Source organism: Salvelinus namaycush, chromosome 25 (assembly GCF_016432855.1).
Source record: "Salvelinus namaycush isolate Seneca chromosome 25, SaNama_1.0, whole genome shotgun sequence".
In the NCBI taxonomy this organism is placed as follows: Eukaryota; Metazoa; Chordata; class Actinopteri; order Salmoniformes; family Salmonidae; genus Salvelinus; species Salvelinus namaycush.
Window position 1 is genome coordinate 42,055,655 of NC_052331.1, and position 18,706 is coordinate 42,074,360.

General features: G+C 45.6%; 1 pseudogene; it reads left to right on the plus strand.

The window, feature by feature from the left end:
* The window catches only part of LOC120019961, a 129,954-nt pseudogene that overhangs the window by 87,619 nt on the left and 23,629 nt on the right, over nt 1-18,706 (plus strand).

Here is an 18,706-nt window from a genome sequence, read left to right on the forward strand (position 1 = left end):
CGGGTCCATACAGCTGGGGTAGTAACGGGTCCATACAGCTGGGGTAGTAACGGGTCCATACAGCTGGGGTAGTAACGGGTCCATACAGCTGGGGTAGTAACGGGTCCATACAGCTGGGGTAGTAACGGGTCCATACAGCTGGGGTAGTAACGGGTCCATACAGCTGGGGTAGTAACGGGTCCATACAGCTGGGGTAGTAACGGGTCCATACAGCTGGGGTAGTAACGGGTCCATACAGCTGGGGTAGTAACGGGTCCATACAGCTGGGGTAGTAACGGGTCCATACAGCTGGGGTAGTAACGGGTCCATACAGCTGGGGTAGTAACGGGTCCATACAGCTGGGGTAGTAACGGGTCCATACAGCTGGGGTAGTAACGGGTCCATACAGCTGGGGTAGTAACGGGTCCATACAGCTGGGGTAGTAACGGGTCCATACAGCTGGGGTAGTAACGGGTCCATACAGCTGGGGTAGTAACGGGTCCATACAGCTGGGGTAGTAACGGGTCCATACAGCTGGGGTAGTAACGGGTCCATACAGCTGGGGTAGTAACGGGTCCATACAGCTGGGGTAGTAACGGGTCCATACAGCTGGGGTAGTAACGGGTCCATACAGCTGGGGTAGTAACGGGTCCATACAGCTGGGGTAGTAACGGGTCCATACAGCTGGGGTAGTAACGGGTCCATACAGCTGGGGTAGTAACGGGTCCATACAGCTGGGGTAGTAACGGGTCCATACAGCTGGGGTAGTAACGGGTCCATACAGCTGGGGTAGTAACGGGTCCATACAGCTGGGGTAGTAACGGGTCCATACAGCTGGGGTAGTAACGGGTCCATACAGCTGGGGTAGTAACGGGTCCATACAGCTGGGGTAGTAACGGGTCCATACAGCTGGGGTAGTAACGGGTCCATACAGCTGGGGTAGTAACGGGTCCATACAGCTGGGGTAGTAACGGGTCCATACAGCTGGGGTAGTAACGGGTCCATACAGCTGGGGTAGTAACGGGTCCATACAGCTGGGGTAGTAACGGGTCCATACAGCTGGGGTAGTAACGGGTCCATACAGCTGGGGTAGTAACGGGTCCATACAGCTGGGGTAGTAACGGGTCCATACAGCTGGGGTAGTAACGGGTCCATACAGCTGGGGTAGTAACGGGTCCATACAGCTGGGGTAGTAACGGGTCCATACAGCTGGGCTGGTAACGGGTCCATACAGCTGGGCTGGTAACGGGTCCATACAGCTGGGCTGGTAACGGGTCCATACAGCTGGGCTGGTAACGGGTCCATACAGCTGGGCTGGTAACGGGTCCATACAGCTGGGCTGGTAACGGGTCCATACAGCTGGGCTGGTAACGGGTCCATACAGCTGGGCTGGTAACGGTTCCATACAGCTGGGCTGGTAACGGTTCCATACAGCTGGGCTGGTAACGGTTCCATACAGCTTTGCTGGTAACGGTTCCATACAGCTGGGCTGGTAACGGTTCCATACAGCTGGGCTGGTAACGGTTCCATACAGCTGGGCTGGTAACGGTTCCATACAGCTGGGCTGGTAACGGTTCCATACAGCTGGGCTGGTAACGGTTCCATACAGCTGGGCTGGTAACGGTTCCATACAGCTGGGCTGGTAACGGTTCCATACAGCTGGGGTGGTAACGGTTCCATACAGCTGGGGTGGTAAAGGTTCCATACAGCTGGGGTGGTAACGGTTCTATACAGCTGGGGTGGTAACGGTTCTATACATTAAAGATAGGTTGTATATGTTAATTTCACCCTCGGTCTCTTCTGCTCTTCCTCTCTACCTCTTGTCTTCTGTTGTCCAGGTGTTATCAAGGCTGATCAAGACCAGGGGCAAGTCTCAGACCAAGCATCTCAATGTCCAGATGGTGGCTGCAGACAAGCTGGCCCAGTGCCCAACGGTGAGAGTAACCTAATCACAACAACCATAACCCTACCATAATAACCCTAACCCAAAGCTTACCCTCCCCTAACTGTCCCAGTGTCCCATGTTGAGAGTAACCTTAACCCTAACCATAATAACCATAACCCTACCATAATAACCCTAACCCAAAGATTACCCTCCCCTAACTGTCCCAGTGTCCCATGTTGAGAGTAACCTTAACCCTAACCATAATAACCATAACCCTACCATAATAACCCTAACCCAAAGATTACCCTCCCCTAACTGTCCCAGTGTCCCATGTTGAGAGTAACCTTAACCCTAACCATAATAACCATAACCCTAACCTAACCGTAATAACCCTAACCCTAACCCTAACCCTAACCCAAACCTTACCCTCACCCTAACCAGCCCTGTGTCCTTTTTGTGAATTTTCTATATGACCATGACAGTACCAGCCTGAGTGTTGATTCTATCTGGATAACAGATGATATCTGCTATTTAGCTTTTTGATCCTGCGTGTATCATGGCAAACTCAGCTAAGAACTCTGGCCAACTCTCAGCTAAGAACTTTTTAAACTTCTCATTCCATTTTAAATGTGCACCAGTTGTCAAAATGTAATCAAATCAAATGTATTTATGAAGCCCTTTTTACATCAGCAGATGTCACAAAGTGCTTATACAGAAACCCAGCATAAAACCCCAAACAGCAAGCAATGCAGTCTGGTTTTTAACCTGGACACACTTTTGACCATTACTTTGTCATTCAAAGGTTGATTGAAATAGACCTGGATCAGGCTTCTTGCAAGTGGTTTGAGAATGATCTGTCAGACAGGATACATTGTGTGATTTCTAAAGGTGTCAAGTGTAACGTCCTGGATGTTACACAATGTGGACCGCAGGGGTCAGTATTGGAACCAATTCCTTTTTACTCTTTATATATACAGAACAAAAATATAAATGCAACATGCAACAATTTCTAAGATTTTACTGAGTTACAGTTCATGTAATGAAATCAGTCAATTGAAATAAATTCATTAGGCCCTAATCTATGGATTTCACATGACTGGGAATACAGATATGCATTTGTTGGTGACAGATACTGTACCTTAAACAAAGGTAGGGGCGTGGATCAGAAAACCAGTCAGTTTCTGGTGTGACCACTATTTGCCTCATGCAGCACAACACATCTCATTTGCATAGAGTTTATCAGGCTCTATGCAGGCCATGGAAGAACTGGGACATTTTCAGCTTCCAGGAAGTGTACAGATCCTTGCGACATGGCGCCGTTCATGCTGAAACATGAGGTGATGGCGGCGGATGATGAATGGCATGACAATGGGCCTCAGGATCTCATCACGGCATCTCTGTGCATTCAAATTGACATCGATAAAAATGTAATTGTGTTCATTGTTCGTAGCTTATACCTTATACATTCCATAACCCCACCGCCACCATGGGGCACTCTGTTCACAACGTTGACATCAGCAAACCGCTCGCCGACACAATGCCATACACATCGTTGCTTTATTCCGGGACAATGTGGACCGCCCAGACTTTCAATGTAGCGACTATTTGCTTGCAGAGGACTACAGGGGCAAAGTGCCTACTCTTAGCAAACAGGTAGCAAACCTACACAACCTACTGGGGAATCCTACACAACCTACTGGGGAATCCTACACAACCTACTGGGGAATCCTACACAACCTACTGGGGAATCCTACACAAGCTACTGGGGAATCCTACACAAGCTACTGGGGAATCCTACACAACCTACTGGGGAATCCTACACAACCTACTGGGGAATCCTACACAAGCTACTGGGGAATCCTACACAAGCTACTGGGGAATCCTACACAAGCTACTGGGGAATCCTACACAAGCTACTGGGGAATCCTACACAACCTACTGGGGAATCCTACACAACCTACTGGGGATTCCTACATAAGCTACTGGGGAATCCTACACAAGCTACTGGGGAATCCTACACAAGCTACTGGGGAATCCCACACAAGCTACTGGGGAATCCTACACAAGCTACTGGGGAATCCTACACAAGCTACTGGGGAATCCCACACAAGCTACTGGGGAATCCTACACAAGCTACTGGGGAATCCTACACAAGCTACTGGGGAATCCTACACAAGCTACTGGGGAATCCTACACAAGCTACTGGGGAATCCTACACAAGCTACTGGGGAATCCTACACAAGCTACTGGGGAATCCTACACAAGCTACTGGGGAATCCTACACAAGCTACTGGGGAATCCTACACAACCTACTGGGGAATCCCACACAAGCTACTGGGGAATCCTACACAACCTACTGGGGAATCCTACACAAGCTACTGGGGAATCCCACACAAGCTACTGGGGAATCCTACACAAGCTACTGGGGAATCCTACACAAGCTACTGGGGAATCCTACACAAGCTACTGGGGAATCCTACACAAGCTACTGGGGAATCCTACACAAGCTACTGGGGAATCCTACACAAGCTACTGGGGAATCCTACACAACCTACTGGGGAATCCCACACAACCTACTGGGGAATCCCACACGAGCTACTGGGGAATCCTACACGAGCTACTGGGGAATCCCACACGAGCTACTGGGGAATCCTACACAAGCTACTGGGGAATCCCACACAAGCTACTGGGGAATCCTACACAAGCTACTGGGGAATCCCACACAAGCTACTGGGGAATCCCACACAAGCTACTGGGGAATCCCACACAAGCTACTGGGGAATCCTACACAAGCTACTGGGGAATCCATGCCCACCTACTTTTTCTTTCTCTTCCAACCCAGTAGCCGGACGCCGCTCTGGCCTGGTAGAAGTGTCACCGCCGTGGCGGCTCTCCCCAGCCGACTGGCCGGTACTCTGCAGGGATCCCTGCCAGAAGGGGTCTCCCCCTTGCCTGGAGAATGGAGTTGGTGGGATGCTGGTGGAATCCTGGTCCCGTGTGGCTGGTGCTTGCAATACCAGAGTTGTGGGTTTGATTCCCACAGGGGTCCAGAAAAACGTATGAAAATGTATTCACTTGCTATTGTACGTTGCTCTGGATAAGAGTGTCTGCTAAGTAAAAAAAAAGACAAATAAAATGTAAATGCTCCTGGATGACTTGGTGGAAGTTCTTGTTCTTGATCCTATAAACCAGCCATGGAGCTACATGGAAATCAAAAACAGTGTCCTCTGGCAAAAGGGGCCTCCTTGGAGATGTTAAGCCTGGACTGGACAGACACTAGAAACAACTTTGCTGCACTGGATCCAGAGGCTCTGGAGGCTTTTAATTCAAGATTGGATCCGGAAGTTCCTCTGTTCTGTCTTCCTCTCTGGTGGCTTCTAACTCGGGTTCCTATCCTCAGGGCTCATACCCTCATCAGACCGTGAGGCTGTCTGAGACTCCCGCCTGTTCATCATCCACAATGGATACTGCAGCTGGCTCTCGGGCCCCACCACCCTTTGGTCCTTGAGGGGATTGCGAAAGAACAGCCAAACCTCCTCAGCAGTTGCACCGGCTGTCGTCATCGGCAGTTTTATGATAAGAAACATCCTGGTTCTTGGTGGAAAAACTCAGTCCTGGAACACGAGTGCAGGACATTACAAGGCTGCTTCCAACCATTCTGCTGTTGTCCACGTGGGTTCAAACAGCATTACTTCTGAAATTGGATAGTAAAGAACTGATTCTGGAACTGAAAGATTCCAAAAAGGGGGAATTATTACAGGTCCGGTACCATCATTGGGCCGCGGGTTTGAAAGATGCAGCCGGCTGCTGGCATTACACACCTGGCTAACAGATTACTGTAGCTCTGCTGGCATTACACACCTGGCTAAAAGATTACTGTAGCTCTGCTGGCATTACACACCTGGCTAACAGATTACTGTTGTTGGAATGACTTTTATAGATCACTTTGACACCTTTTGGAAACAGAAGATGCTCTACAGGAATTGATGGATCCGAATAATATTAGCTCCTGGACTCAACGCATTTCAATGATCCAAGCCCAGCTCAGTTAAACCCTACCATTGTGTCGCTGAGTTGTCATAATGAAAGCTGAATTACTTGATCTAAAGTGCAGAAGTATGAAGAATAATATTTTTAGAATGGGAATAAAGGAAAACTATCATTCAACGGAGGAAAAAGTAAAGGTGTTCATGAAACGTAATCTCAAGATGACGGATGAACAGTTTTTCAAAGGGCTCACCGTTTTCTCGGTGGCAGAGTGGAGGGAAGGCCCCGTCCGATCGGAGCAGTGCTAACTCACTACAAAATGCATTGTTACAACAGGGTAGGGAACTGAAGAACACACCGTTCTCTATTAATGAGCAAATTCCCCTTTAAAAATGAGAGACTGCGTGCCCTGTACCCCACTTCTAAAGGATCTGAGCAGAGAAGCAGAATGTTTGTCTCGTGGGCGATAAATTGTATGTAAATAACCAAATGTTCAGGGACTCTAAGATTACAATGTGGCTGTGAGTGATAGCTACCTCCTGCTGAAGTACTCCCCGATATACAGTGTATTTGCATTGCATTACACAGTATAATTATGGATTCATTTGTTTAAAACATGTATATAATTCATTTTTTATTCATGCAGTATGGAATCCGTGGACTATGTGCACTTAAAATAAGGTTGGATTTATGGTAATGAAAAAATGGGTAAGATTAACTCATCTTTTTTTATTTAAGCAATATGGAACTTCGGACTATATGGACTTAAAAATCAGGTTTTGATTTAGGGGAAGGAGAATATGGGTATGGCTGACTATCTGGATGACTGACCCCTGCCTGCCCTTGACCTGTCTTTTGCCTGCCCCTGTTGGATTAATAAACTGTTGTTACTTCAACGTTGTCTGCATCTGGGTCTTACCTGAAACGTGATAGTACGAACTGGCCATGACTGACCCATCAGACCCGGGCCAGCTGCGCAACGCCATCTCCTCACAAGGAGCCACCAAAGGTAGACGCAAGGAACTGCTTCGTGGCCTTATGGAGGGGGTCCAAACGTTGGCGGGTTGTCTGGGAGGCAGCCTACCATGGTGGTAACCTCACAGCCCCTCAGTAACTCAGCTTCACCACAGCTCCCATCTTGGTTCATCCTGACCCTTCCTGTCAGTTTGTGGTGGAGGCCGATGCTTCTGATGTAGGAGTGGGGGCGGTCCTGTCCCAGCGTTCTTCCCTGGACCTGAAGCTTCATCCCTGTGTCTTCTTCTCCCACCGCCTCAATGCCAAGGAGAAAAACTATGATGTGGGGAATTGTGAGCTTCTTGCAGTGAAGATGGATTTGGAGGAATGGAGGCACTGGATGGAAGGTGCAGAACATCCGTTCATTGTGTGGACCGACCGCAAAAACTTGGAGTATCTCCACACCTCCAAACACCTTAACTCCAGGCAAGCCAGATGGACCCTGCTATTCACACGGTTCACTTCTCCCTCTCATATCGGCCAGGATCCACTGTTTCCAGAAGGTGTCAAAGTTATCTATAAAAGGGATTGCAACAGAGTTACAGGTGTGTAATGCCAGTAGCCTTTGAAACCCGCGGCCCAACAATGGTACCGGACCTGAAAGAGTTGGCCGCTTTTTGGAATCTTTCAGTTCTGGAATCAGTTATATCAGTCTCTATCACCCTGTATCAGTCTGTATCATACTAGCAGTCTGCATCAGTCTGTATCACCCTGTATCAGTCTGTATCCCCCTGTATCATACTAGCAGTCTGTATCAGTCTGTATCCCCCTACATCAGTCTGTATCACCCTGTATCAGTCTGTATCACCCTGTATCGGTCTATCAGTCTGTATCAGTCTGCATCACCCTGTACCAGTCTGTATCACCCTGTATCAGTCTGTACCAGTCTGTATCCCCCTGTATCATACTAGCAGTCTGTATCAGTCTGTATCAGTCTGTATCCCCCTACATCAATATGTACCAGTTCGTATCAGCCTATAGCACCCTGTATCCATCTGTATAAGTCTGTATCCCACCTCTATCAGTCTGTATAAGTCTGTATCACCCTCTATCAGTCTGTATCAGTCTGTATCACCCTGTATCAGTCTGTATCACCCTGTATCATACTAGCAGTCTGTATCAGTCTGGATCAGTCTGTATCACCCTGTATCATACTAGCAGTCTGTATCACCCTGTACCAGTCTGTATCACCCTGTACCAGTCTGTATCACCCTGTATCAGTCTGTATCACCCTGTATCATACTAGCAGTCTGTATCACCCTGTATCAGTCTGTATCACCCTGTATCATACTAGCAGTCTGTATCAGTCTGTATCAGTCTGTATCACCCTGTACCAGTCTGTATCACCCTGTATCATACTAGCAGTCTGTATCAGTCTGGATCAGTCTGTATCACCCTGTACCAGTCTGTATCACCCTGTATCAGTCTGTATCACCCTGTATCATACTAGCAGTCTGTATCAGTCTGTATCAGTCTGTATCACCCTGTACCAGTCTGTATCACCCTGTACCAGTCTGTATCACCCTGTATCAGTCTGTATCACCCTGTATCATACTAGCAGTCTGTATCACCCTGTATCAGTCTGTATCACCCTGTATCATACTAGCAGTCTGTATCAGTCTGTATCAGTCTGTATCACCCTGTACCAGTCTGTATCACCCTGTATCATACTAGCAGTCTGTATCAGTCTGGATCAGTCTGTATCACCCTGTACCAGTCTGTATCACCCTGTATCAGTCTGTATCAGTCTGTATCATACTAGCAGTTTGTATCACCCTGTACCAGTCTGTATCACCCTGTACCAGTCTGTATCACCCTGTATCATACTAGCAGTCTGTATCAGTCTGTATCACCCTGTATCAGTCTGCATCAGTCTGTATCATACTAGCAGTCAGTATCACGCTGTATAATTTTTAATCACCCTGTATCAATCTGTAGCACCCTTCTCCTCCTATCTGTCTGTATCCTCCTGTATCGGTCTGTATAACCCTGGTCTATGCCTCTCCATGCTGAATCCTTGTTATCTGAGATTACGTTATTTCTTTCCATCCTGTCTAAATCATGCTCCTAATCATAGATGTGCTTGACTTGATTATCAGATAGTGTTATTTGAAGTAACTGGTATCCAAGGGGACTGGTAAAGCAGCAGTGACATGGATTCAGTCTGAATGACACTAATACCCTGTCTGACCTGCAGGAGATGTATGACGTAATCTTGGATGAGAACCAGCTGAGTGATGCCTGTGAGCACATAGCAGACTACCTAGAGGCCTACTGGAGGGCCACCCACCCCCCAGAAACAGAACCTGTTAACCCCTTAGTGGAGAAGCTGGCAGAGAACACTCTGGCTATCAGCCCTGCTCCTAAGGTAACCCTAAATCTAACCATAACCCAACTTCACCGTTAGAACGCCACCATAGGAAGAAGAACATTGTTATAATGTCACCATAGTTATAATGTCACCATAGTTATAATGTCACTATAGTTATAATGTCACTATAGTTATAATGTCGCCATACTTATAATGTCAACATTGTTATAATGTCAACATTGTTATAATGTCACCATAGTTATAATGTCAACATTGTTATAATGTCGCCATAGTTATAATGTCAACATTGTTATAATTTCACCATAGTTATAATGTCACCATAGTTATAATGTCACCATAGTTATAATGTCAACATTGTTATAATGTCACCAGAGTTATAATGTCAACAGAGTTATGTCACCATAGTTATAATGTCACCATAGTTATAATGTCACCATAGTTATAATGTCACCATAGTTATAATGTCAACATAGTTATGTCACCATAGTTATAATGTCACCATAGTTAGAACCTCAAAGTAGTTAGAACCTCACAGTAGTTAGAACCTCACAGTAGTTAGAACCTCACAGTAGTTAGAACCTCACAGTAATTAGAATGCCACAGTAGTTAGAATGTCACTGTAGTTAGAACGTCACTGTAGTTAGACCGTCACTGTAGTTAGACCGTCACTGTAGTTAGACCGTCACTGTAGTTAGAACCTCACAGTAGTTAGAACGCCACAGTAGTTAGAACGCCACAGTAGTTAGAACGCCACAGTAGTTAGAACGCCACAGTAGTTAGAACGCCACAGTAGTTAGAACGCCACAGTAGTTAGAACGCCACTGTAGTTTGTATGTCACTGTAGTTAGAACGCCACAGTAGTTAGACCGTCACTGTAGTTAGAACGCCACAGTAGTTAGAACGCCACAGTAGTTAGAACGCCACAGTAGTTAGAACGCCACAGTAGTTTGTATGTCACTGTAGTTAGAACGTCACAGTAGTTAGAATGCCACTGTAGTTAGAACGTCACAGTAGTTTGTATGTCACTGTAGTTAGAACGTCACAGTAGTTAGAATGCCACTGTAGTTAGAACGTCACAGTAGTTTGTATGTCACTGTAGTTAGAACGTCACTGTAGTTAGAACGTCACTGTAGTTAGAACGTCACAGTAGTTTGTATGTCACAGTAGTTAGAACTTCACTTTAGTTAGAACGTCAACATAGTTGGAACAGAATAGGAATGTCCCCATAGTTAGAACGTCACATTGTTGGATCATAATACGAACGTTACCATAGCTATATCATAGTTAGAATGTCATAGTAGTTAGAACGTCACCACAGCTGTACTCAAACTCCTGTTTTCATTTTCATCATGTGTCATTTGTCATTTCCTCTATTTGGATTTGGGTTCCATTTCTTTCTTATCTTCTCTTCCTTTTCTTCTCACCTCTATACCTCTTTTTCTTGGTCTTCTCTCATTTTCTTCTTTTTCCTTTTATTTTCTATTTTTCTTATTTCTTCTCGTTCTATTCTTTCTTTCTTCTTTCTTTTTTCTTTATTTTTCTTCTCTCTTTCTCTTTCTTTTTATTCTTCTTTCTTTGCTTTTCTTCTTTCTTTCTATTTTTTCTATTTCTTCTTCTTCTCTTTTCTTCTTATTTTCTTATTTTCTTTCTTTTTCTTTCTTTTTCTTTTTCTTTCTATTTTCTTTCCTCTCCTTCTTTTCTCATTTCTTTTTTCTTTTCTTCTTCCTTTTTCTTCCTCTAATTTTTTCTTTTCTTTTCTTCTTATTTTTTTCTTCTCCCTCTATTTTCTTCCCTTTCTTATTTCTTCCTCTTCTCTTTCTTATTATTGTCTTTTCTTCTTCCTCTTTTTTTTTTTCTCCCCCCCCCCTTTCTCTCTTCTATTATTCCTTATTTCTTTCTTTTCTCTTTTCTTTCTTTCCTTTTTCTTTTTTTCTTGTCATTTATTTGTGTCATTTTCTTTCTTCTCTCCATTCCTTTCTTATTTCTTTCTTTTTTCTTTTATTTTTTTTACTCCTTTTTCTTTCTTCTTTTCTTCCTCCCCCCTCTCTTTGTTTCTTTTTTCTTTATTTCTTTTCCTTCCTATTTCTTTTCACTTCTTTTTTTTTGGTCATGTCTGTTGTCATTTCTTCTTCTATTTCTTTCCCATTTTTTTATTTTTCTTTTATTTCTACTTTTTCTTTTCTTGTGTCTTTGATGTGTTCATTTTGTGTTGTCATTTCTTTTCTATATTTCTCTTCTTCTGCTTTTTTCTTTCTAATTTTTTTTAATTTGGGCTTTATGGTTGGTCCCCTTTCTTTTCTTTTTTCTTTTCTTTTCCTATTTCTCTTTTCTTTCTTCTAATTTCTTTCTATTTCTTGTCTTTTTTCTTCTCTTTCTTTCTTCCTCGTTTCTTTTCCCTTTTTTTCTCTATTTCTTTTTCTTCTTTTTTCTTTCTTTTCTTTCTTTCTTGCTTTTTTTTTCCTCTTTTTTCTTTTCTTTTGTTTCTCTTTCTTTCCTTCTATTTTTTCTTATTTATTTTTCTTATTTCTTTCCTTTCTGTTTTCTTTTTCTTCTATTTCTATTCTTTTCTCTTTTCTTTATATTTTCTTCTTCACCCCTTCTTTCTTTTTCTTCCTCCTATTTCTTTTCTTTTTTTTCTTTCTTCTTCTCCCCTCTTTACTAATTTCCTTGTGGGAAATACAGAAGATGCGCATCTTTTTTTCCCTCAAAAAATGGTGAGGGCAAGGGTCCACCAACAGTAGACAACCATCTCTACACCTATATACAGCAACCCCATTTAATATACACCATATATACACCATATACAACCCCATATATACACACCATATAATACACCATAGAATCCTTATACAACCCCCCATATACAAACAACACCCCATGATATCACCATAATAAACACTCATATCACCATATACCTAACCCCATAAAACCCATATATACAAAAAACCATATACACACCACACCCCATAATATACACCAACCATATATACACAAGATATACACCACCCATACTATACATACCCAACAGATAATACACAAAAACCATAAATTGTAAAAACCATTAATTTTTACATGAAAAAATACCAGACCCCCATATAAACCCATATCCAAACCCCATAATATTAACAACCATATAATAACAAACCCTATATACAAAAACAAACAAAATCCAAACAAAAAAAAACAAAAAAAAAACCCATATATACAAACCATATACAACCCGCCATATAATACACAAAACACCAATATAAACAAACACCATATACAACAACACCCCGCCATATTATATATCCATAATAAATACCACCAACCCCCCTATATAACACCATATAAAATACAACAAAAACCCCCCAATAATATACATCTACAATAGCCCATATACACAAACCCATATACACCACCCCCATATCAACAAAAAACAACCATAATATACCACCATATGTATAACACCGCCCATATCTACAAAACCATATATCACGACCCATAGATTACACACCCATATATACAAAACAACCATATATACCCAACACCCCCATATATAACACCCCATAAAAATACACACAAAAACTAACACCATATAATATTACCCAACAACCATATACACCCCATATACCACCATATAATACCCATATAAAATAAATACCCCCATATATACACCATATAACAACCAATACATACCCCCCATATAAACAATATACCATATACATATATACACCATAAACATAACACCCCATATATACACATATACACACCATATTATACACCCACCATACATACACACCCCATATAAAACAACCATATATACCACCCCCATATATAACACCATATTACACCTAACACCATATATACACCATATACACCCCATATATACACCATATACACCCCATATATACACCATATATACACCATATACACCCCATATACACCATATATACACCATATATACCCCATATAAACACCATATATACACCATATATACACCCCATATAAACACCATATATACACCATATATACACCCCATATAAACACCATATATACACCCTATATATACACCATATACACCCCATATACACACCATATATACACCATATGTACACCAAATACAGTATACACCAGACACACCATATGTACACCAAATACAGTGTACACCATATATACACCATATGTACACCATATGTACACCAAATACAGTGTACACCATATACACACCATATGTACACCAAATACAGTGTACACCATAGACTCACCATATGTACACCATATAGAGTATACACCATATAAAGTATACATTATATACACACCATTTACACACCATATATACACCATATACAATATACACCATATATACAGTGCATTTGGAATGTATTCAGACCCCTTCACTTTTTCCACATTTTGTTACGTTACAGCCTTATTCTAAAATATATTAAATCGTTTTCCCCTCATCAATCTACACACAATACCCCATAATGACAAAGCAAAAACAAATGTATTCAAAATAAAAAATAAAAGGTCACATTTACATAAGTATTCAGACCCTTTACTCAGCACCTTTGGCAGCAATTACAGCCTCGAGTCTTCTTGGGTATGATGCTACAAGCTTGGCACACCTGTATTTGGGGAGTTTCTCCAATTCTTCTCTGCAGATCCTCTCAAGCTCTGTCAGGTTGGATGGGGAGCATCGCTGCACAGCTTTTTTCTGGTGTCTCCAGAGATTTTAGATCAGGTTCGAGTCTGGCTGGGCCAGAGCTCCTGAGTTGTCTTGGCTGTGTGCTTAGGGTCGTTGTCCTGTTGGAAGGTGAACCTTCACCCTAGTCTGAGGTCCTGAGCACTTTGGAGCAGGTTTTCATCATAGATCTCTCTGTACTTTGCTCCATTCATCTTTCCCTCGATCCTGACTAGTCTCCCAGTCGATGCCGCTGAAAAACATCCACAAAGCGTGATGCTGGCACCACCGTGCTAGACCGTAGGGGTGGTGCTTGGTTTCAATAGGCCAGAGAATCTTGTTTAGACAGACAGCTCGGTGCATTTAACATGTCAGTACCTCTCATAAATACAAGTAGTGATGAATTCAATCTCTCCTCTACTTTGAGCCAGGAGAGATTGACATGCATGTTATTAATATTAGCTCTCTGTGTACATCCAAGGGCCAGCCGTGCTGCCCTGTTCTGAGCCAAATGCAATTTTCCTAAGTCCTTTTTTTGGCACCTGACCGTACGACTGAACAGTAGTCAAGGTGTGACAAAACTAGGACCTGCCTTGTTGATAGTGTTAAGAAGGCAGAGCATCGCTTTATTGTGGACAGACTTCTCCCCGTCTTAGCTACTACTGTATCAATATATTTTGACCATGACAGTTTACAATCCAGGGTTACTCCAAGCAGTTTAGTCATCTCAACTTACTCAATTTCCACATTATTTATTATAAGATTTAGTTGAGGTTTAGGGTTTAGTGAATGATTTGTCCCAAATACAATGCTTTTAGTTTTAGAAATATTTAGGGCTAACTTATTCCTTGCCACCCACTCTGAAACTAACTACAGCTCTTTGTTAAGTGTTGCAGTCATTTCAGTCGCTGTAGTAGCTGACATGTATAGTGTTGAGTCATCCACATACATAGACACTCTGGCTTTACTCAAAGCCAGTGGCATGTCATTAGTAAAATTGTCACAATCTTTCGAACTTGAAAACAACATTTATTTAGTTTTGACCGTATGAAATCAGTAAGGACTTCCTGCACAACCACAAAATGGGACTGTAGCCTTGTTAGAGCCAGGTCAGCAGGAGGGGTAATGGGACTGTAGCCTTGTTACAGCCAGGTCAGCAGGAGGGGTAATGGGACTGTAGCCTTGTTACAGTCAGGTCAGCAGGAGGGGTAATGGGACTGTAGCCTTGTACAGTCAGGTAGCAGGAGGGGTAATGGGACTGTAGCCTTGTTACAGTCAGGTCAGCAGGAGGGGTAATGGGACTGTAGCCTTGTTACAGTCAGGTCAGCAGGAGGGGTAATGGGACTGTAGCCTTGTTACAGCCAGGTCAGCAGGAGGGGTAATGGGACTGTAGCCTTGTTACAGCCAGGTCAGCAGGAGGGGTAATGGGACTGTAGCTTGTTACAGTCAGGTCAGCAGGGGGGGTAATGGACTGTAGCCTTGTTAGTCAGGTCAGCAGGAGGGGTAATGGGACTGTAGCCTTGTTACAGCCAGGTCAGCAGGGGGGGGGGGGTAATGGGACTGTAGCCTTGTTACAGTCAGGTCAGCAGGGGGGGTAATGGGACTGTAGCCTTGTTACACCAGGTCACAGGGGGGGTAATGGGACTGTAGCCTTGTTACAGCCAGGTCAGCAGGAGGGGTAATGGGACTGTAGCCTTGTTAGAGCCAGGTCGCAGGAGGGTAATGGCTGTAGCCTTGTTACAGCCAGGTCAGCAGGGGGGGTAATGGAACTGTAGCCTTGTTACAGTCAGGTCAGCAGGGGGGTAATGGGACTGTAGCCTTGTTACAGCCAGGTCAGCAGGAGGGTAATGGGACTGTAGCCTTGTTACAGCCAGGTCAGCAGAGGGTAATGGGACTGTAGCCTTGTTACAGCCAGGTCAGCAGGAGGGGTATGGGACTGTAGCCTTGTTACAGCCAGGTCAGCAGGAGGGGTATGGGACGTAGCCTTGTTACAGCCAGGTCAGCAGGAGGGTAATGGGACTGTAGCCTTGTTACAGCCAGGTCAGCAGGAGGGGTAATGGGACTGTAGCCTTGTTACAGCCAGGTCAGCAGGAGGGGTAATGGGACTGTAGCCTTGTTACACCAGGTCAGCAGGAGGGGTAATGGGACTGTAGCCTTGTTACAGCCAGGTCAGCAGGAGTGGTAATGGGACTGTAGCCTTGTTACAGCCGGTCAGCAGGGGGGTATGGGACTGTAGCCTTGTTACAGTCAGTCACAGGGGGGGGGGGGGGGGGGGGGGGGGGGTGGGGGGGTGTAATGGGACTGTAGCCTTGTTACAGCCAGGTCAGCAGAGGGGTAATGGGACTGTAGCCTTGTTACAGCCAGGTCCAGCAGGGGGGGGGTAATGGGACTGTAGCCTTGTTACAGCCAGTCCGCAGCAGGAGTGGTAATGGGGACTGTATGCCTTGTTACACCAGCACAGGGTAGGAGTCGAGGCAGGGAGGGGTAATGGACTGACCTGTGTTCAGCAGGTTACGAGGGGAAGAGTGCGATCAGGTTCAGCAGGTGGGTAATGCGTGAGTGCTGACTGATCAGTCGGGCTGTATATGCTACTGTCCTTGGCTGACAGGTCAGCAGGAGGGGTAATGGACTGTAGCCTTGTTACAGCCAGGTCAGCAGGAGGGGTAATGGGACTGAGCCTTGTTACAGCCAGGTCAGCAGGAGGGGTAATGGGACTGTAGCCTTGTTACAGCAGGTCAGCGGGAGGGGGTAATGGGACTGTACCTTGTTACAGCCAGGTCAGCAGGGGGGGTAATGGGACTGTAGCCTTTGTTACAGTCAGGTCAGCAGGGGGGTAATGGGACTGTAGCCTTGTTACAGCCAGGTCAGCAGGAGGGGTTAATGGGACTGTAGCCTTGTTACAGCCAGGTCAGCAGGAGGGGTAATGGGACTGTAGCCTTGTTACAGCCAGGTCAGCAGGGGGGTAATGGGACTGTAGCCTTGTTACAGCCAGGTCAGCAGGGGGGGTAATGGGACTGTAGCCTTGTTACAGTCGGTCAGCAGGGGTAATGGACTGTAGCCTTGTACAGCCAGGTCAGCAGGGGGGGGTAATGGGACTGTAGCCTTGTTACAGCCAGGTCAGCAGGGGGGTAATGGGACTGTAGCCTTGTTACAGCCAGGTCAGCAGGAGGGGTAATGGGACTGTAAGCCTTGTTACAGCCAGGTCAGCAGGAGGGTAATGGGACTGTAGCCTTGTTACACAGGTCAGCAGGAGGGGTAATGGGACTGTACCTTGTTACAGCAGGTCAGCAGAGGGGTAATGGACTGTAGCCTTGTTACAGCCAGGTCAGCAGGGGGTGTAATGGGACTGTAGCCTTGTTACAGCCAGGTCAGCAGGGGGGTAATGGACTGTAGCTTGTTACAGCCAGGTCAGCAGGGGGGTATAGGGGACTGTAGCCTTGTTACAGCCAGGTCAGCAGTAGGGGGTAAGTGTGGGACTGTACCCTGTAGTTACAAGCCAGGTCAGCGGAGGGGTGAAGTGTAATGGACACTGTAGCGCATGTGTTACAGCCAGGTCTAGCAGGGATATCAGCCTTGGTAATAAGCAACATGTGGTAGAGCGCAATTAGGTTGACGGGCCGGTGTGGGTACGCAGTGATGGGAGACAGCTAAGTGAGAGCCTTGTTACAGCCAGGTCACGCAGGAGGGTAAGGACTGGAGCTTGTACAGCCTCCAAATGCACCCTTGTTAGCCTAGCTCAGCGTACAGACGAGGGGGTAATGGCTGATACTAGGACTTAGCTTTTACAGCCGCAGGTCGACAGGAGTGGGTGTGACGGTGGTGTTGTTTATACTAGGGCTGTGCCTTGTTACGCATCGCCAGGTCAGCAGGGTAGACTGCTGCGTGGCTATGCGGAGAATCGATGAGGGTATAAGTGTATACAGGCTAGTCAGACAGGAGGAATACCAAGTGAGGTGACTGTAGCCTTGTTACAGCCAGGTATCAGGTCAGAAGGGGGGGTAATGGAACTGTAGCCTTGTTACAGCCAGTTCAGCAGGAGGGTAATGGGACTGTACCTGTTACAGCCAGGTCAGCAGGAGGGGTAATGGGACTGTAGCCTTGTTAGCCGCCAGGTCAGCAGGAGGGGTAATGGGACTGTAAGCCCTGTTACAGCCAGTCAGCAGGAGGGGTAATGGGACGTAGCCTTGTTACGCCAGGTCAGCGAGGGGTAATGGGACTGTAGCCTTGTTTACAGCCAGGTCAGCAGGAGGGTAATGGACTGTAGCCTTGTTACAGCCAGGTCACAGAGGGGTAATGGACTGTAGCCTTGTTACAGCCAGGTCAGCAGGGGGGGGGGGGGGGGGGGGGGTGGTAATGGGACTGTAGCCTTGTTACAGCCAGGTCAGCAGGGGGGGTAATGGGACTGTAGCCCTTGTTACAGCCAGGTCAGCAGGAGGGGTAATGGGACTGTAGCCTTGTTACAGCCAGGTCAGCAGGAGGGGTAATGGACTGTAGCCTTGTTACAGCCAGGTCAGCGGGGGGGGGGGGGGGGGGGGGGTATGTGGACTGTAGCCTTGTACAGCCAGGTCAGCAGGGGGGTAATGGGACTGTAGCCTTGTTACAGCCAGGTCAGCAGGAGGGGTTATGGGACTGTAGCCTTGTTTACAGCCAGGTCAGCAGGAGGGTATGGGACGTAGCCTTGTTACAGCCGGTCGCAGGAGGGTAATGGGACTGTAGCCTTGTTACAGCCGGTCAGCAGGAGGGGTATGGGACTGTAGCCTTGTTACAGCCAGGTCAGCAGGAGGGGTAATGGGACTGTAGCCTTGTTACAGCCGGTCAGCAGGAGGGGTAATGGTACTGTGACCTT